We start from the raw sequence: 20,808 nt of genomic DNA on the forward strand, positions 1-20,808 counted from the left end.
TTTGAGTTAGTAGCAGTACCTTACCTCTCATTCTGAATGTCACAGTGTTTATAAATCAGCATCTGTAAGTTCTTGCCTCACATGGAAATGTGGGGTAATGCAGTTATTTGAAAATGGAGAAGAAATTGTGAAAAATCAGCCTCTTTATATGGGATGGTCCTAGCTTCAAGCTAGCAAGCAGACATTTCTGGCACTACAAGAAGGTGAATTAGTTCATCTCACATACAGTAGTGAGGATTTACTAATACACAGAGTTGAAAGACCCCAGATATTTTGGAAGCCGTGGTGGAAGGTAAGACCCACGAGAGATCAGAGTACATATTTGCTCATTGAATGGCAGGTGTGTTCCAAATAAAACCGTGCTTACAAAGGTATCCCTTGGAAAAAAAAAGTTGTTTCAGACAAACGTTTTTACTGCCTTTTATAAAGCAAGCAGAACACGTGAATAGCTGTGAATGGATCCTCACTGTGTGATTTTGTTTTGAAATAACACTGCTTTTCTCTCTGTATTCCACCAGCCACAGCAGGTGGGGAAGCTGATTTCCTTTGTTTAGTTCAGAACTGAAAAACTGGACTTAATTGTTTTTTCTGGAAAATTTTGCTGCAGAGAAGACTTCATTGGTTAAGGATAAAACATCAAGAGGGAGGGCAGAATGCCATTGTGTAGGATCTATAAATACATGTTGGGTTTATATATATATCATAAATGCAATTAGACTTGGAAGTGCTGTGCTATGTTATCTTCATGGAACAAATGTTACTAAAAATTTCTCTGCTGTTTCCCCTATCAGATGCCACAGCATCTATTTTTTTCCAAGTACAAAACTGGTTTTAAAAGCCGTTATAATGATTTTACTTTTCTGGGAAAAGTCCTTAGATATAACTACAGCTTGCAGTTGCTCCTATGAAAAATTAAATTAATCCTTCTATGGAGGATGGGCAGACAAATTTTTCTTGATGTGAAAAGGTGTGAAAATGCTGTTTTGGGCAATTTTAACACAATCTACATTGGATTGAACAGGCTATAGATAGTATCTGGTTTCCAATGATCTTCCGAGCTCCTCGGTGCCTGTACATCTCTGATTTCTTTTTTGTTCTATGAGGAATCAGTTACTGATAACTTGCTTTTGAAACAGTCATCATATTACATCATGTGACATGTTATACACAAGCTAGTGATCTACTACTAGGTTGATGTGTAAGGATGCATCCCAATCCCCTCTGTGTGATAATGGTTTTCATTATCACAGTGGCAATAGTCTGAAAACTCTGTCAACTCACTGAATTAAATAATCCCTAAGAATGCATCAGACATATACAAAAGCATTTTAAGTGCATACAGAATACACTGAGCCCTTAGTGCTACAAATTAATTGAACTGAATTGAATTATTGGAAATGGGGAGTAAAGTCTTAACTCGCTAAAACTAAAATGGATGAGCCAGGACCAAACAATTAGAGCAATCAGTGGCAATAATATGTCAAAAAAGCATCAAAGATAGACTGCTGGAAAAGTCCATAGAGTTTGGCATGCAAATACGTATAGTGGCTTTTTCTATTCCAATCGAGAGAATTAAAAAGGCAAAGAAAAATAAAGCAAAATACAATACTCAGCAAAAAATAGGCTGCTAAAGAGAAGGGAAGTGTGCTATGAGGACAAAAATTTTTTCTCTTGCAGAGCAGCATTTCTGGCTTTGATACACTGCATTTTCCCAAGGCTTTAACCTGTAGCAAGTTGAAGATATTTACACACTCTAATAAAACGCAATTCTTTGTGCAAATAATACTTTTTTTTCACTCATAAATCCCACCTCTGAGGAATGTTACAGGCTTCAGCGGACATTGGGTCTTTTTAATTGCTTGTTTCCTGCTCTGCTAGATATTCCCTAAAACCCATTTATTTCTTGATCTGGGTAGGAATCAATTGTAGTGTCCATAACCTGGGATTTTCAGGGACTCTTAAACCATTCCTAATCCTGAATCCTTTGAACTGAGTAGTAAAATTATGTTTGCCATTAGCAAAAACATAACTAAGAAAATATTATGTGGAAGTTTTCTTTATTTTTCTTTTGATTTTCCTTTTTTTTTTTCTCAGATTCTATCATTTTTGGCTTATAAACAGTTTCACTAATAATAACAGAGACATCTGGGTATAGACAACTAAAATAATACCCTCACTCATGAAAATACAGAAAAAACAAAATTTCCACATTATGAGAAGTTTCTCTTATTTGAGGTTGCTTTCTATGCAGTCAAATATTTATTTGTGTCATATTTCACACAGAAAATCTTCTTCATGACTAATGCATGGTTTTCTGCTCCTATATGAGGTCCAGCTGTAGCATATATATAGCTAAAGTTCTTGTCTGTAGAGGCTCTTCTAGTCACTTGAACAGAAAGATTGTATCTTCACTTTCAGAGGGATAATGTCAGTTCTTAAAGGCAACATTTTTTCTGTTTCTGCTTAAAATATAATACAAATTTCACAGTTATCCAACTCTCCCTCTTCAGAGACAGGGTTTGCAGTAGAATTGGTGCAAACCGCTGAGGTGCAATAACTGAACAAACCTCTGCTGCAGTGAACATTTGCGCAGCTTAAAGAGAGCCCGAAAGCACCCAAAAGAGACCAATAGGGCCATGATAGCAGTTTTAGACTAAGCAGGTAAAAGAATTGCAGGATCTATTTGGATTTCTGACACTCAAGGCAAATATATACCCCAAATTCTTCTAGCATGTCTGGTCTATGTTGCAATTATTATTATTCATAAAAGATCTTGGGTTTATCTCTTTGTTGTACTGGGATACTTTTGAAATCTTTTTTCTTTCTTTTTTTTTTTTTAGAGGAAAAGGAAATATAGTTCCTGCCACTTCTGCCCCAGAACATGTCCTTTCTATTTTTTTAATTATTCTTTCATCAGCAGTGTCCTGAGACTTGATTCCATGTTGAAAGAGAGCTGAATTCTATCTATTTTGCTGGTGACATTCTGCTCTATGCTTGTGTTTATTTAGCCTGGAGCACCAAGATCAGTACCTTCACCTATGTGATATTGTACATGGCAGATGACCACTTTCGTGATAAACTAAGGAAACAAGAAGTTTCTGGGAAGACAACTGCAGGATTTGTCTGAAATATTTTGATCACTTTGTAGTTGTTTAGTTTCTTTGAGCTAAAGTTTTCCATTACTTGGCTCATTTGACAATTCCTTCTAGAAATAAATTTAGTAACATCATACTATAAAATGGTAGCTTATCTGGGCCCTGAGAACCAGCATACACCTTTCAGTGACCTTTCTATTATAAAACATACTGTGTTGGTAAAGTGAGGTTTCATTTGGCTCATCCGAACATTGCAATTTCTACATGTGACTGCATATGAAATTTGACTCTGCAGCGGTCTATCTGAGGGCTACTGTATGAGGAGTTAGTGATCCACATAATGGCTAATCCAGACATATGCTTCTGTATCATGGATACCACATGACTGGTACTTAATCAAGGCATAGCTAATCAACAGTATAATTAATTAATGAATACACAGTCTGCAAAATTATTCAATATACATGTAATGAGTGTGTACTTAATCAAAAGTATGCAAATAATACTGCTTTACTCACTTGAAATATTACATGCATCTCTTCAAGAACTGCAGCTTTATTAATGAGATAAGAATATTATACTGTGTTGTCCAAGGGACTCTCTAAAGCTAAGTCAGCATCACAGGTTTCATTGTTCCCAGTGGCTGATGAAGATGTACTGTGAGCAAGATTCTGATAAGAACACCAGCCAGTGTGAGTATGGCAAACCTCACCATGGATAGGATCTGTGAAGCACGCCATGCCCTGATCAGAGGGCCATACACTGATGTATCAAAAAGTTATGTGATATTTTATGACTTTACATTACCTTTTCTAGGGTTTTACTAAACAGTTGTCTGTCCTGCAAGTATATATACTTTTCTTACTGGAATGCAGATAAACCAGAATCACCTGGTACAAACCAATTATTTTTACTGTGAAAGTTAACTGCAAGAAAAAAATAGTATTCTGCCCTTCGGTACTAATGTCTGACACATATAATTAACAAATAAAAATTGTTAAGCATATGAAATAGCTATTTGCTCTGTGATCTTTCATGTTGAGTAGTCTAAAATATGACAGCTACCATTATCTGACTAATTACAGTGACAATTTCCTGAGCAAGTTTTCGGAGTCCTTTTTTTGATGAGATGCACTTTCTTTTATCTAGCATACTCCACCATCTAGAAATTCCTTTTTCTTCCATTCTTAAAAAATTAAATATATACTTTTCCTTCCATTCTTAAAAATTTAAATACATACTTTTGTCATTTGAATCAATTCACTTTTTTTCTTTTAGCTGGAGGCCTGTAGCTCACTGAGTTCCTCATGGGTTAGTACCAGGTCTAGTCTTGTTCAATTTATTCACCAATGGCCTGAATGCAGTGACAGAGTGCACCCCAGCAATTTTGCTGATGATACAGAATGGGAAATAGTGGCTGTGCTGCCATTCAGCAAGACCTAGACAGGCTGGAGAGTTGGCCAGAAGGAAACCTATTTCAGTTCAACAAACATAAACGCAGAGTTCTGCACCAGTAACAGGCAGGGGGCTGACCAGCTGGAAAGCAACTCTGCGGAGAAGGACTTGGGGATCCTAGTGGAGAACAAGCTGTCCATGAGTCAGCAGTGTGCTCTTGTGGCCAAGAAGGCCAATGGAATCCTGCGGCGCATTACGAAGAACATTGACAGCAGGTCAAGGGAAGTGATCCTGCCCCTCAGCCCTACTGAGGATGCATCTGGAGAGCTGTGTCCAGTTCTGGGCTTGTCAGTACAAGAGAGACAGAACTCCTGGAGTGGGTCCAGTGGAGGGCAGCAAAGATGATTAAGTGACTGGAGTATCTCTCTTACAAGGATAGGCTGAGAAGGTTGAGCCTGTTCAGCCTCAAGAAGAGATGACTGAGAGGGAAGTTACAAATTTATGTGTCTGAAGGGAGGATGTCTAGAGGGTACATCAGCCTCTTCTCAGCGGTCCCAAACAATAAGACAAGATACAATGGGCAGAAACTGATGCACAGGAAGTTCCACCTGAACATGAGGGAGAACTTCTTTACAGGGTGGGTGACCACACAGTGGAACATGTTGCCCAGAGAGGTTGTGTAGTCTTCCTTGCTGGAGGTATTCAAAAACCATCTGAATGTAATCCTGTGCCATGTGCTCTAGGATTACTCTGCTTGAGCAGGAGGTTGGACCAGATGACCCCACTGTGGTCCCTTCCAACCTGACCCATTCTGTAATTCTGTGATTCTTGAACTCAATTGTCTAATACCTGTATTGATCAGGAGAGCCACCAGGTCCTGGACTGTTACTACCAATGGATCCTTCATTCTCTGTCAGCATTTTTCTGTCAAAGCTCAAGACAAAATGAAATTGAAAAGGCTGAAGATAACCTAGCAAGGCAAATATTGCTTGCAAAACAAAATGGAACATATAGTTTTATAGACAACTATTTTTTAAGTCTTCTCTCATCAAAAATATTATTATATAAAGAAACAGACACTCCCCGTAATACATAGTTCAGAGGACAGGATAGATGTATTTTCTGGTCCCTGCACCTGCAAAACGAAATGCATATTTCAATGTCCATTAGTACTTTTCTGCAGACTTTCCACATCCTTTAAGTGGAAACCCACCATCACCACCACCACCAAAAAACCCTGGTATACAATAATATCCTGATCTTTTTTATGGTAAACTTCAGTAGCCTCACTCAAAGAACTTAAATGTAAAGCATAGCAGAAAATATTTTCAAAGACTAGGATTTTTTTTCCTGCAGAGAGTATTTAGATGAAGTGAGAGAGAGCTAACAGTGACAAAATTTGCCCTCATTGGAGAATTTTTCCCCTCAGACATCTCTGATCTTTATATCTGTCTGACTGGCTGACTATTCTGCACTCTAAAATATCATTTTCTATGATCACCACTCAAAAGCCAGTAAATTTGTATCGAATTTTAGGACTAACTATATCTCTCACAATGCATTAAACTACATTTTCTCTCCCTCTTGGAGTGATTTTTTACATTGTGCCTGCAATTTAGCAAACACAGACTGGGTGTGCCAGTATACACCTTTTAAGTACTGTTGCCTTGATCAGAAAGATATAAAGTGTTCCATCTAAAAGCTTCTATCAGAAAGAAAAGCATGAATTTATTCACCTTCAAAAACTCTACCTTTCTTCACTGGTAGCGATGCATTACTCTTGGTGGTAGTCAGAGAGAGATTTTTTGCAGCCCTCTTTTGTAACATTTCATCCAGCATACCAGAGAGAGTGCTTTTTGATTCTGAGATGTTTTCCTTAACATGCTAATAACACTAGTCCAAATCTCTAGAGGTTATAGGAGACTTCTGAGATCACTTTTCTCTATTCCTGTTTCTGCAAACTTTGAAAATCTTGTATCTAAATAAAATGCTAAAGGAGCATTTGTGATGATGATGCATTCATATACCCTGGTATCCTTTTATAAAAGTGACAGCTAAATTATTCCATCTATTATAAATGTTTCTCACACTTGGTTGTAAATTTTTACAAAGGAGTTTTCATTCTCAGGAAAATGGACAGAGCTACTCGATGGCAAACAACAGAAGAAATTCCAGGGGATGTGGAATAGTGTGTAAAAGTAACATGACTTCCTCCTAACTTGCCTCTTCATTAAGCCACAATTACTTTCAATCGTTTATGTACTACTACTATATGTATTCATTTGGAATTTGCCTGCTTTCAAGAGACAGAATATCTGCATACATTCACTTTCTAGAGTTTTCCAGATTTACTGTAGATCCACATTTCTTATCCCAATAGATACAATTACATAGCAGATGTTTCAGCATTTTTGACATTTCAAGTGAAAATATTTTGTTTCTGTAATGCATACCATATTTTTCCAAAGTTGTACAAGGCAAAATCAATCCCTTCTTTGAGAGGAAGGGTTCAAAGCTCTTGTGGTGGGTTGAACTTGCTGTGTGCCAGGTGCCCACCTAGCCACCCTCTTGTTCCCCTTCCTCAACAGACCAAGGGGAGAAAATTATATGAAAAAAACTAAATGCGCTGAGATAAAGACACAAAGGTCACTCATCAATTATCTTCACAGGCAAAGCAAACTCAACTTGGGAAAGATTAAGTTAATCTATTGCCAATTACAAATAGAGAATGATACTGAGGAAAAACAAACAAATCAACAAACACAAAAAAACCTGAACCCCAAAACCCTGAAAGAAACCCAAAATACAAAACAAAACCAAAAAGCATATTCCCCCCACATCCTCTTCTTCCTAGGATCAGCTTCACTCCTTCATTTCAGACACTTCTTCCTCCTCCCCATTCCTGCAGCTTCCTTCAGGCATCTTCTCCTGCTCTGGTATATTTTGGGTAGAAGATTCTCTCATTCAATTTTCATTAATATATGCAATTTTGGCATTTGCTTCCATAAAAGCATTTGATTTCACAAAAAACCCCACGTGTTTATTTCTAAGTACTTGTATGTTATAGTCTATAGAATGGGGGATGTAACTATAACTATATATACAGTTAATTCACCTCTTTGTGTGCTTACTTTTGCTACAGTCCTGACACAGATTTTTAATTTTTTTTTCCTGACGGTTCCTTCTTCATTAGTATCTTCTTAATAATTGCTTTTATTGTTCAACCCAATGTGTGTCCATATGCCTGTTTACCCAAGTTCTTTTCATAATTTGTATTGAAAACAATTATTTTATTAATGATCTTTTCACCATGTAAGTATTTCAAAGGTATTAGCAAATTTAGCTTCACAGAATACCTGTGACCTTAGATTGTAGGGTCAACTTCATTTTATAGCTGAAGAACAGAACTGCCAAAAGCCTGTGCTAAAATGACTGTTTTCACATATTGTAAAGGCTTTGATTTTGAAAGCAGATATCAGGGATTCTCTTTTCCAGCTAATATAACATAACTAATACTCTTGGTTTAATAGAAGAACAAGTGTACTGCACCTATGGAATGGAGACCAATATGTGTCTAAGCAGCTTCAAAAGAGATCACGCAATGCAGTCTTTTCCTTCCTGAACTACATCTGCTTAGTGCCACAGGCATCCAAACTTATCTCTGCTGATTATGCCTCAGTATATTTCAGTCAACATCTACTTTCCCAGACTCTGAGCTCTAGAAGCCCATCTTTGAAGCAGTGTTATCTCCAGAATGACAGTATTTCTTTCTATATATTATTCTGCTATTTACTTGCAAAACTTTGTCTTCAGATCTCTATTTTCATTGTCATCAATCTTGTCCTATGGTATTGGACTGTTCAGGATAGCGAAGTCCTGGTGTATTCATAAGTGTTTTAGACAAAGATTTGGACAGGAATGATCATGAGTTTGGAAATAAAGAGGTTGAAAGTAAAACTGAAATCTGTAATTACAATATATTTGAGGACATGCTGTGCAAAATGTATTTGATGGGGTACTTTTCAGTCAGAAATCTTTTGACCACATATTCCCATGGCATCCTCATCTCACTGCATCAGTGTTGGAATTCCTTATTCTGCTTCCTCCCAACCTAGATACAGATGGAGTTCATGCTTTAATTCAACTTGGATGACTTTCCTGTGAGATTAATACCTCTACTACTCAGAAGCCTTTCTAAGTTTCACCTACTGTCCCCCTTGAGAAAGGAAATATTGCTATTTCAGTTTCATTTTTCTCTTCTCTGTAATGATCAATACACAACCTTAAGATCTTGTACAGTATCATATATCATAAAAAGAACATGAAAAAAATTTGTACATCAGCTCATTTAAATCTAAATCCTCCAATACATCCTGCATTTCTTATCAAAACGTATTTCAGACATAGAAATAAAACTTTATCCAGACAAGCCACTGAAAACCTTGTCCTCTCTGATCCCTTCCCCTCACTTCTTCAGAGACATATTTTTGAACATGCTAAATTGAATTTCTATCCACTCTTGATGATAAAACATCTTTACTGAAAAACTGAGACGGTATGTTTTGTTTTACGTTTCATGTCATAGTTGTAAATGCAATATGAAACAGGGTCATATCCTCTTTCATGTTTCACACTCCATGGCTCTAAGGGTTTTCCACTCATGCAGAAATTTCTGCAGGTATTCAATTCTTCTTGAATGCTGGAAGAGAAAACTTCTTACTAAGGGTAAACTAGTTTCAGGGAGCTCTTGTAATAGTTAGAGAAACCTCTCTTCCCATCCATCTCAGAAGAAACTTCTGAAAGAACATCTGCTTTTTTAGGCTTAAATCTTTCTTATGCTGGTACTCTATCCAGAATAATCCTCAACCAAATAAGGCCCCATGTAATGTAACAGATTTCAAGTTTTAGCTCCAAAACTACATCAGTTCTTAAAAATAGTAGTTCTAATTTTAAAACATAATAAAAAGTACTGCTTCTTTCTCCCACTTGTTTTTATTTAAAGAAACTACCTAGTGGTGTTACCTGACATTTAAGAAGATACAAATCTATATGGCCTAAAGCTACTGTCATGATGTAGAAAATTCCAGCCCAAGTGATTAAAGTTTCAGCAGAAATGACAAAAGATAATGGGAAGTGTCTGGTAACCTAGCTAAATATATGTCTAATTACAGACAGTGATGACGACTTTTCCTGTAATATGCCTACATTTTTCACTAAAAGAGAAGGTTTTTTTGTTTCATTCCTTTTAAGCTATTGCTGTGTCTTAGCACATCTGTTTTTCTCCATGTTCTTTCTTCCTTCATCTTTATTATCCCAGTGTTTGATGATCATATGGCAAAACCTGAGTTCCTGTGTGGTGAATTCCTGACTGATACTGAATTGGTCATGAAATGAAATAAAGATGATTGATCACTATTGAAAAACATTTATCCTTGACTTTAATCTTACATTCTTAACATTTTCCTGAATAAATGAAATCATTTTTGTTTATATCTTAGTTGTTTAAAGTGTTATGCTTTCATCTCATTGCTGTTCTTTTGGAAACCTTCTGAATCACGTATTTTATGGTGACTGATAACCTACCTTTGGTTCTGTACTAATCCCAATGAATGAAGCAGCCAGTACCTGATCATTTCACTGACAATCATCCTGTCCAGTGAATATTTACTGAGTGCACTGATCAGAGTTAACCAGCATAAGAATTTCTACTTCGTACACCAGTATTGTGGACTCCATTTTTTAACATTTCTTTCATTCTTTGGTGATATACATGTTGAATTGTTACTCCTTCTATTTTTTTATTCAAAAAGCCAAATAATATCATATTAATGATAAAAGAGTCCTTTACAAAGTGTTTGCTTGAATGAAGCTTCACATTTGTGAAGTCGTATTGAGGTCAGAAAATAATGAAGACATTTAATATAGAAAAACTGTTGACAACTATTACAGAAAAAAACTTGTGGATTTTTCAACCGGATAATTTTATGTTATTTCAATAGCAACAGAGTTCCAGTGTCAATGTCATGAAGAACTGAAGACAGCTGTGTTTTCAAGAGCGTATGTCTGACTACACAGTTCTATATCTCTCTGGCCGTTAATTCCTACATTCTGCTGAAATCCTGTGCGAATTTAATGAATCAATTTTAACCTTCTTCACTAGCAAATTTTTTCTTTACACATTTCATTATCAAATTGTACTCTTCATCCCTTTTTGAATCTTCAGAATTTTGAAAGCTACATTCACAGACAATACACATTCGACTTTCTCTTTTCATCTTTTCAGTAAGTTTATGCTGAACAGAACTTTTTACAAAGCCTGCTTTGTACAAAGACTTATATGTGCTGTATCCAAACATTTTGGCCAGCTATGTTATCTAACCTCTCTTTCTGTCTAGTTCTTTTTTTGTCTGCATGAGCTGAATTCTATTAGATTCAGTTAATGTGCAGTGTGAAAAAAAAGTTCTCTATGATTCTATGTATCTCTCATTTGACTTGAAAAGCTAAATATTTCTCCTCCTCTCATAAATATTTTTCCTATTTTTGATATTTTGATATTTCAGATATTTTATTACCAAATATTCCACCAGTTAGTAGTATCTGCTAGCACATATGTTAGAGGCCTTTTTGGGGACAGGTCATGTAATTGTCATTCTTTGAATTGTTGCCTGATTTAATGCACTTCAGAGAAATGAGTATTCTCTAACTGACTCCAGTAATGTACATGAGGGTTGTCAGCCTTTGAAGCCGCTTAAGGTAGCTCACATGCTGAAATTCTATGCAGAATACTAGTATTCAGAGGTCTTAAAAATATTTTACTTGTAAAAAAACATGTTGCAATGCTTACAAATTTGCAAGATTGCAAACTGTTTACACCTATTTTCTAGAAACGAACAGAGGTACAACAACGAAGAAACACTTTCAGAGAAATTTGCTGTAGTGACAGAAAATGAAATAATATCTCATGCCTCAGAAACGTTTTGCTCCTCTTCTAACAGGGCATGTAAAAATTGAACATATATTCAACACCTTACTATATATGCACTATTATACCTAAAATACATAAAGCCCCTAAGCTCATGCAAGACCGTATGTGTCCCGAACATACTGTGTTTTAGAAGAAACTGAAGCTTCCTTCACATATGACGGGCTGATTATGTTGGTATTTCATCCCAAATTAAATTGACCTGACAGCCAACTCAATTCTCATCTTTTTCAGAATGCTAGGAAACTTTAGCTTCACTCTCCCTATATGAATATGCATTGTTTTACCAGATAATTTGCAATGATCAGAATAGGGAAAGAATCCCACTTCAGTGCTTACTGAGATATTTTATGGTTTGATTTTTTTCTTCAAAGATGCAAATTCGAAAATGTCTGTATTAAATGAAATGCAATAATACCACAGATCCAGAGCAGAGTTCACCTCCTCTGAGTTGGGTTTTGCTATCAAGTTCAGCAGCAACCACACGGTACAGCCCAGACAGACTTGTGTAAAAACTCCCTGAATTGGAATGATCAGCAGAAAATCTCTTTACATTCTGACAACTAAAAAAAAAAACCACTTACCAAATATTTTTCCAATCAGACTCTACTGTGGATACACAGCAGCCACAGCCACTATTTCTCTAAACAACAGGATGTGTTTGAGTGACTATTCCGGAATAAAATTTTGATTTGGTTTGTGCTTTTGTAGTTCTTGTTCAGGCAATCTGTGGAATTACTTATTTGTTTACATTTCTCTTTTGAGGTCTATCTGACATGAATTGGAATGCTATTTAATTAAACCTCTAAATTTCATAGGTGGACATCTGAATAAAACATGGGAATGACAACCCCAGATCATTGCTGCAATGACTACAACTATCAGATTTATGACAAAGTGCTGGTTTGTATGTCTCTGTGTTGAATGTGGATTTTTTTTCTTCAGTTATTCAGTGATTAAATTGTTTTTTTTTTTCTTTTTCCTTTACAACAAGTCTTTGTAGACATAGGACATATTCTTCAAAGACATATCTTTTTTAAGGCAACACCATGATGGTTAACAAAGGACAAAAGATGAATAGAAAATATTCTTTTCTGCCAGCTTATTCCTAGTCCAGGCAGCAATCTACGCTATTTACACAGTTCTTTAGAGATCCTTCTGTGCCATGCATTATACAAAACCAAACAAAAAAGTAGTTCCCCCGAGATTGCTTACAATCTACTTCTAAGATGAAAAAGCGACACATGGATCAGCAGTTTCATTGAAAATTGTTACTATAATCATTTGTCTGTGGCCACAAGATTTCTTTTTTCCATTTTTAAATGTTTTAACGTCGTTAGTAAACGGAGTCACATTTTTTCCAAGAAGAAACTTACAGATGGACAATTTAATTGGCTAATATTTGCACCAGTCCACCAAATAGCCTCACTAGCCATGCTTTTTAAAAGTTGAAAATTGTAAATTACTTTCCCCAAAATTCAGAATTACTGCATAAGGGTTTCATCAAAATCATTAACAGAAGGAATCAAAAAGAGCATGTTCAGTCATCCAGACATGAGTACAGATTGGAAGAAGAACTCATTGAGAGTAGCCCTGTGGAGAAGGACTTGAGGGTTCTTGTGGATGAGAGGCTGGACATGATGAGAGGCTGGACATGAGCCTGTGATGTGCACTTGCAGCCCAGAACGCCAATCATGTCCTGGGTTGCATCAAAAGCATCATGGCCAGCAGGTCAAGGGAGGGGATTCTGCCCCTATACTCCACTCTTGTGAGACCCCAACCAGAGTGCTGCATCCAGATCTGGGGTGCTCAGCGGGAAGGATGTCGACCTGTTAGAGTGAGTCTCCTATGAGACCTCTCCTATGAAGACAGGGTGAGAGAGCTGGGCTTGTTCAGCACGGAGAAGAGAAGGTTCCAGGAACGCCTCATTGCAGCCTTCCAGTATCTGGAGGAGGCTTAGAAAGAAGAGGGAGAGTGACTTTTCACAAGGACAGATAATGACAGGAAAAGGGGGAATGATTTTAAACTAAGAGAGATTTAGATTAGATGATAAGAATACTTTACTCAGGGTAGTGAGGTACTGGAACAGGTTGCCCAGCGAAGTCATAGATTCCCCCTGGAAGTTTTCAAGGACAGGTTGGATGGAGCTTTGAACAACCTGGTCTAGTGAAAGGTGTCCCTGTCCATGGCAGGAGGGTTGGAACTCAATGATCTCTAAGGTCCCCTCCAACCCAAACCATTCTATGATTCTCTGCGATGCTCAGTTCTACAGCCTTGCAATGGCAAGAATAGCATTCATATTGGATGGAACATCCAGTCTTGATCTTTCTTGCACCTAGTTCCCTTAAAATGAGGTCCCTGGTCTGCTGTAGAAACAATTATTCAAATGTTAAATATAGCACTAGATTTTGAGACTTACTTCTTTTCAAGTTAGGTTAAATGTACTCTTTGTACATATATTAAGTAAACTCAGAAATACAGTATACAGCCTACAAGCATTAAATCATACTGCTATGGCTGTATAAAATGAAATGTATGCAGTTATATATATCAGTCTTCAATCATCTTGAATTTATAGTCATAAAAGCACATTTTATATAGAGTAAAAGTCTTTTTTATTGTATCAGAAAGTCTAGTAAGATTTTGACTTTCTTCTCTCTCCTATGTTTTCCTCTTTGTATAATGCTGCAGTCTATACAGTCTATAACAATATATATTTTTCCTTATGAGTCAGTGAATAAATTAAATTATATTGGGTCTAATAAATATGTTGTCATCTAAGTAGCAGCTTCATTAGAGTTTACTATGAACATTACTTTTATTAAGGCCAGTGGCATCCTGGTTTGTATCAACAATAGTATGGCCAGCAGGACTAGGGCAGTGGTCATTTTCCTGCACTCGGCACTGGTGAGGCCACACCTCAAGTACTGTGTCCAGTTCTGGGCCCCGCACTGCAAGAAAGACATTGAGATGCTGAAACGTTTCCAGAGAGGGGCAGTGGGGCTTAGGAAGGGGCTGGAGCACAAGTCTGATGAAGAGTGACTGAGGGAGCTGGGATTGTTTAGCCTGGAGAAATGGAGATGAAAGGGGGACCTTATCATTCTCTGCAAATAGACACCTGTTGTAGACAGGTGGGGGGCAGTCTTTTATCACAGGTAACAAGTGATAGGATGAGAGGAAATGGCCTCAAGTTGCACCAGAGGAAGTTTAGATTAGATAGTAGGAAAAATTTTTCACAGAAAAGGTTGTCAAGCAGTGGAACAAACTGCCCAGGGAAGGAGTGTCTGTTCCTGGAAGTGGTCAAAAAACACGTGGATATGGCACTTGAGGACATGGTTTAACGGTGAACATGGTGGTGGTGGTTGGCTGATGGTTGAACTAGATGATCCCAAAGGTCTTTTCCAACCTAAACAAATCTACAATTGTATGATTCTATTTCTAAGGTACTATAATGCTGACTACTGTTTATACAGTTCCTGTAAAAAATCTGTACGCTTTATTATGTGAAGACTGAACCTTACAATTACATTGCACAAAGATTTGAATATGCAACAGTAAGATTTGTAAACTGTTTTGCATTTCCTGAAGGGTAGCCACAGCAGAGAAGCAAAAATGCTAAAATGAACACATGCAAGCTCAGTATGAATGAGAAGCAAAATGAACTGAAAATACAGAGGGAAATGAGGTAAGCAATTATTAATAAAGCATATCACCAACATTCTCAAGTAATGAGAGATGCATTTCATTGACACAAGTAATAAAACTGATTATTAAACTTTACAATAGAGCCTAGCACCTACTGAACTGGACATAACACAAATGGCAATAAAAGACAGATGTTACAATCCCTCTCACCCAAGGGATATAACATTAAATAAAAAAAAAAAAACATACAGCAGTAGAGTGTATCAGAATATTTGCAGAGGCTCAGGAAATATTAATGCCCTTGTATAACGTACTCATGAGATTTCATCTGGAAACTCCTTAAAGTTCTATCTATCCTTTCTCAAAAAAGAGGAGTTAAAATTGCAAAAGTGGGAGAGAAAATTTCATAGCATGAACAGGGAAATGAGAAAGGTTGACTTTACAGAGAGCACTCAAAGAGTATGACTTGCTCATTTTACCAAAATGAAGGCTGTGATATGGAGAGGAATTATGAGTGACTTTTTACAGAACAAAGGAATGAAAGGATGGTGTAGGAAGATGAAGTAGGATGGTGTCAGAGGGGAAGAGAATCAGTGTGGAGGTAGAAGATCAGCATAAACTTCAAGATAGACTAACACAAGACAAAATGTAAACCAGACAGCAACAAATTCAAGTTGAATATTAGAAGAATTCTGTTGTGAGAGTAGTGAGCTTCTGGAACAAACTTCTGTTTGACATGGTGGATACAGAGGAACCCACAACTGAATTTTAGGTGGCTCTGATCAGGACTGCACAATGGTAGCAGGGAGCTTGAGTTCAAAAGTCAGGGCTTTCTTGCAGCTGCCACACTTCATATTAGTTCAAGGATTTCATTGACTTTCATAACAGTGAATTGTGATGAAACAACAGATCAGATACATAGAAAAAATTACCCTTAATGTCCAGCACTGCATTGTAAACATTCCAAAAATTAGTATCGGCTTGTTGGAGTTTCTGTTCAGCTCTTAGTCTCTACAGTCAAAGTCTAGTGACATTCAAAACAGCTGACATGGTAAAGTGAGTTCAGACACATGAAGAAAATCACAGTACTTATGTGCTGTAGACTTTTTTCCTTCTAAAGACTTTTCATAAGGTATACTGCAAAGTGTGTTTGCTCTTAATCCTTGAAATTTCACAGGGTACACATTTTTATAGATACAATCACCATGGTATCCCAACACTTTCTATATTGGGACACTTCAGCACTTGACTTGATCAGAAACACTCTTCTGATGGATTTCCAGAAGAGTGCAAATATTTTTATGTTGATTTTACTGAGTAAAAATGGATTAAAAAAATCTCATTTAGAAAAAAATAATATAATAATTCAGGTGACACATCTTTCCACGCTTTCTCTTTTCCTGGAATTGAAAGAATTGAACCAGACAAAACCCTCAACTGTCTATTCCAGAAGATGTATCAAATTTTTAAATACAAGCTCAGTAGAAAATGCAGTAAACAGCTTCCACTTGCTTTTTTCTTCTTGCTACTACTGGATGAAAATAATCTAAGGTCAAAAATTGTTCCCAATACAATGCAAAAGCTGGTGAAGACAAATTTAAACTGAAGAAAATAGTATCATTAACTCTGCTAAATATGTTAGTTGTGCTCCTTAATCCTGAAAAAAAAATCATCAGCTAAATTTCATTTCTTTAATAGCTGCAGGATGACTCAGAATAAACTGGGAAAAAGCTAAAGCAGCATATGTAGTAGGCCTGAGAGCTACGTGTATAAATCTGTTGAACTGCACAAATGCAACTATATATGGTGCAACCACTTCTTGAGTGCTGCAACATCTAATGGCACTGTAGACATGAACACACAGCAAGTAACACCAGAGAAATATGACTGAATGTAAGGCCACACACCAGTGCTCACCTGTGTGTGCACTGGTTCCTGTGCTAAGAGAAAAATGGTTGATCTGAAATTACTTATTTCCTTCCCTTGGAGGTGTTGATGAAGCCAAGGCTTTGTGGATGAAGAGGAATATACAGAAATAAATTGAAACATATACCATGACACCTCAAAAGGCGACATCAAATTATTAAAATGTGTAGACTTTCCTAAATGGGACAATTTTTCTTTACATGACACAGACCAAGTGTTAATTTTCTGGAGATTTCTAAGGAATCCCCATAAGTTTAGGTCAGGAAAAAAATAAATTAGAATAAAACCCTGACAATCTCTTAATTATTTTTTACACCTTTCCCAGGAAAGGGATCTCTGCTGTAACCACAACTATTCATGCAAGCCTTTGTTTCAGAAAATGTCTATTTTAATTCAACAAATATTTTATTGAAAGGTCAGCTACAGAAGTGCTAGGAAAAGCTCTATTTCTCACAACCTAATGCTTCTACAAAAGTATAACACATATTCTTAAATCTCTTTCTTCTAGCCTTGCTCCAGCAGTGCAGTAACTTATTTCATAAATAGCCTATGTCTGCATGCCATGTGCATTTTTTGTGAAAACAAACTATGTTTTTTCTCCAAGAAATATTTTTATATTGAATACAGTAATCCAGGGACTACTGCATGGTTTGTATATGAGTTGCAATATCTGGTTTAATGTGCTAGCTGAAACTGAAAAAATTAACTATTACCTGTATTACTCAAGCAGCTAACTTCCTTCTTCCTCTCCCAAAGTAACAGCAACCTTAGATTACAGAAGTTTAGGAATTTTGGATATTATATACAGGCATAACTGAAACACTGGGAAGATGATGGCTGAAAGATGTTTTATAAGTTTAAAAATAATAAAGTTATTTCAAAAGGAAATTTCAGAATTGAGACCGAAAAAATCTTTAACTGCTGTAAAAACAGAAGAATCTGGCATTTCATTGATACATAAATAAATGTTTTTAGAGTAAAGGAAAGAGTGCAATTGGGTATTTAAGGATATATCATAATTTTCAGAGATGTAATTTTTAATTTAATCTTGTAATTGATCCTAAAATAATTCTCAAGTGTGTTACAGAGTATCAGTGAGGCATGACAAGGGGAGATAAAATTAAGACCAGTATACGAAAGGTCCCTCCAGCCTAACAGAATGGTGTGTATTTCTTTATCCTTTTTCCAAGCTTTTCATTATGCAAAGATAATTGTAACCAGGGAAAACACCAAACTAGTTACAGAAATGCTACAAGCACTGGCACTGTGCTGATGTGATCAGAAGACATATCTGTCAAGAAATATTACAAACAAACAAACAAGCAAACAAAAAATCCAAAGCATTTTAAGCCATCCTGTGGATAGTACACTAAGTATAGACAAAAGTGGGTGAACCTCATGCATAAGGTCTTGACCAAGCAAAAAACAAGAGACCTTTGTTCTGGGCAGGAAGAACAAATATGAGCAAAGATCTCCTTTATATCATGCAAGCAAACAGCTCAGAATCTTGTAAAATTAATCTTGTATTTTCCCTCAAAGAACAGATAAGCTTCCTTTTCAACTATTTACAGCAACAGAAGAGACTAAGTACTCAGCAAATAGGAAAAATTGTCTTTAAAACAACTGGAGGGTTGCTCTGATCATATAGCATAAATTTCCTTCATTCCTGACTCACTCAGAGAAAAGATCTGACACAGTTTAACCTCAGTAGGCAGCTAAGCACCACACAGCCACTCACTCCCCCACAGTGGGATAGAGAAAAAAAATGGGGAAGGGTAAAAGTGAGAAAACTCGTTGTTTAAGATAAAGATGGTTTAAGAGGTAAAGAAAAAGACACAAGCAAGCAAGCCAAACAAGGAATTCATTCATCACTTGCCATGGACAGTCAGGTGTTCAGCCATCTCCAGGAAAGCAGGGCTCCATCACATGTAATGGTGACTTGAGAAGACAAATGCCATCACTGCAAATATCCTCCCCTCCTCTTTCCCCCAGCTTTTTATTGCTCACAATGACACCCTATGGTCTGGGATATCCCTCTTGTCATCTGGGGTCAGCTGTCCTGGCTGCGTCCCCTCCCAGCTCCTTGTGCACGCTATAGTGGGCTGACCCTGGCTGTACACCAGGTACTCACTAAAGCCACTGTCTCCCTCCCCTCTGCAACTGGATAGAGGAGAGAAAAAAAACCAGCAAAACATTCATGAGTTGAGACAAGAGCTGGGAGAGGTCACTTACTGATCACCATCACAGGCAAAACAGACTCAAAGTGGGGACATTAATTAAATTTATTACTAACAGCATCAGAGTGAAAGAGTGAGAAGTAAAATAATCTTAAAAACACCTTTCCCCCACCTCTCCTTCCTTCCAGGTTCTATATCCTCGCCCCCAGCAGTGCAGGGAATGGAGGTTACAGTCAGTTGTTGTTTCTGCCACTGCTCAGAGAGAGGAGTCCTTCCCCTGCTCCCACGGGGTCCCTCTCACAGGCAACAGTCCTTGATGGACCTCTCTGGCTTGAGTCTATCCCACAGGCAGCAGTTCTTCCCAAACATGGACTCCTCCATGGGGTGCAATTCTTCATGAATGTGCTGTACCAGCGTGGGTCCCCCAGAGGGGCCACAGGTCCTACCTGGGAAAAACCTGCTCCAGCGTGGGCTTTCCTCTCCACAGGTTTCAGGTCTCTGCCAGGACCCTGCTCCATCATGGGCCTCCTACAGGGTCACAGCCTCCTTTGGATATCCACCCGCTCCGGCATGGACTCCACCACGGGCTGCAGGTGGGTCTCTGCAACCCGATGGTCCTCCATGGGCTGCAGGGGCACAGCTGCTCCACCGTGGTCTGTGCCACGGGCTGCAGGGGCCTCAGCTCCAGCGCCTGGAGAACCTCCTCCCCCTCCTTCTGTACCAACCTTGGTGTCTACATTGTTATTCCCATGTTCTCACTCCGCTCTTCCATTGCTGGAATTTTTATCTGCACAATAACTTTCTGTTCTTAAATATGTTATCACGGAGGCGTTGCTGTCACTCCTAATTCACTTGGCCTTGGCCAGCGGCAGGAAGCCTGTCCTCGAGCTGGCTGGCATTGGCTCCACCAGACATGGGCAGCTTCTAACAGAAGTCACCCCTGTAGCAACCCTGCTACTGAAACTAGCCACAGAAACCCACTACACACCCGCAGCCCACTCACTTGTGGGGTGGGGTGAGAGGCAGAAAAGGCCTTGAGTGTGTAAGCACTGCTCAGCAGTAACAAAAACATCCTTGTGTTATTAACACTGTTTCCAGCACAAATCCAAAACACAGCCTGGTAGGAGTGACTGTGAATTAACTCTACCCTAGCCAAAACTAGCACAAAGAGCCAGAGAGATCTCCAGGAAAAACTGCAATTATTTTATTCAATAGTATTTTCTATCCCCAAATCCACTTTTCCTAGGTTTCTTAGGAGTATCTTTTATGGATTAAGTTGCTGGGGAAAAGAATAATTACCTTCTTGTCTGTCTAATGTAGCTGTAAGTAAAAAAAAATAATGTGTCTATTCTGATATGGAATATTCAATTTAACCTGATTATTATTATTTTTAAATTTTAAACAAGTAATTTACATATTTCCATAATTGTCACTGGACACTCTGAAAAGTTCAACTCTTCATAGTCTCTTGCTAAAGACCTACTTTTTTAAACTGGGGAGCTCATTCTGTTGTTACTCTTGCTGAATGCTTGAAATGGCCAGAAAGATTTAAATGCAAATAGCTTTCAGTAGAGAAGGTAATTCTATC

At 37.6% G+C, this 20,808-nt stretch overlaps 1 long non-coding RNA gene across 1 annotated transcript in view; it reads right to left on the reverse strand.

Moving 5' to 3' along the window:
• The window catches only part of LOC135409534 (uncharacterized), a 57,026-nt gene extending 36,496 nt beyond the window's left edge, over positions 1-20,530 (reverse strand). The window contains exon 1 of the long non-coding RNA XR_010428246.1: positions 19,667-20,530. This is a non-coding gene — a long non-coding RNA (uncharacterized LOC135409534). The remainder of the gene's footprint in view (positions 1-19,666) is intronic.
• Positions 20,531-20,808: the final 278 nt, after the last annotated feature.

This window comes from Pseudopipra pipra, chromosome 2 (assembly GCF_036250125.1).
Source record: "Pseudopipra pipra isolate bDixPip1 chromosome 2, bDixPip1.hap1, whole genome shotgun sequence".
In the NCBI taxonomy this organism is placed as follows: Eukaryota; Metazoa; Chordata; class Aves; order Passeriformes; family Pipridae; genus Pseudopipra; species Pseudopipra pipra.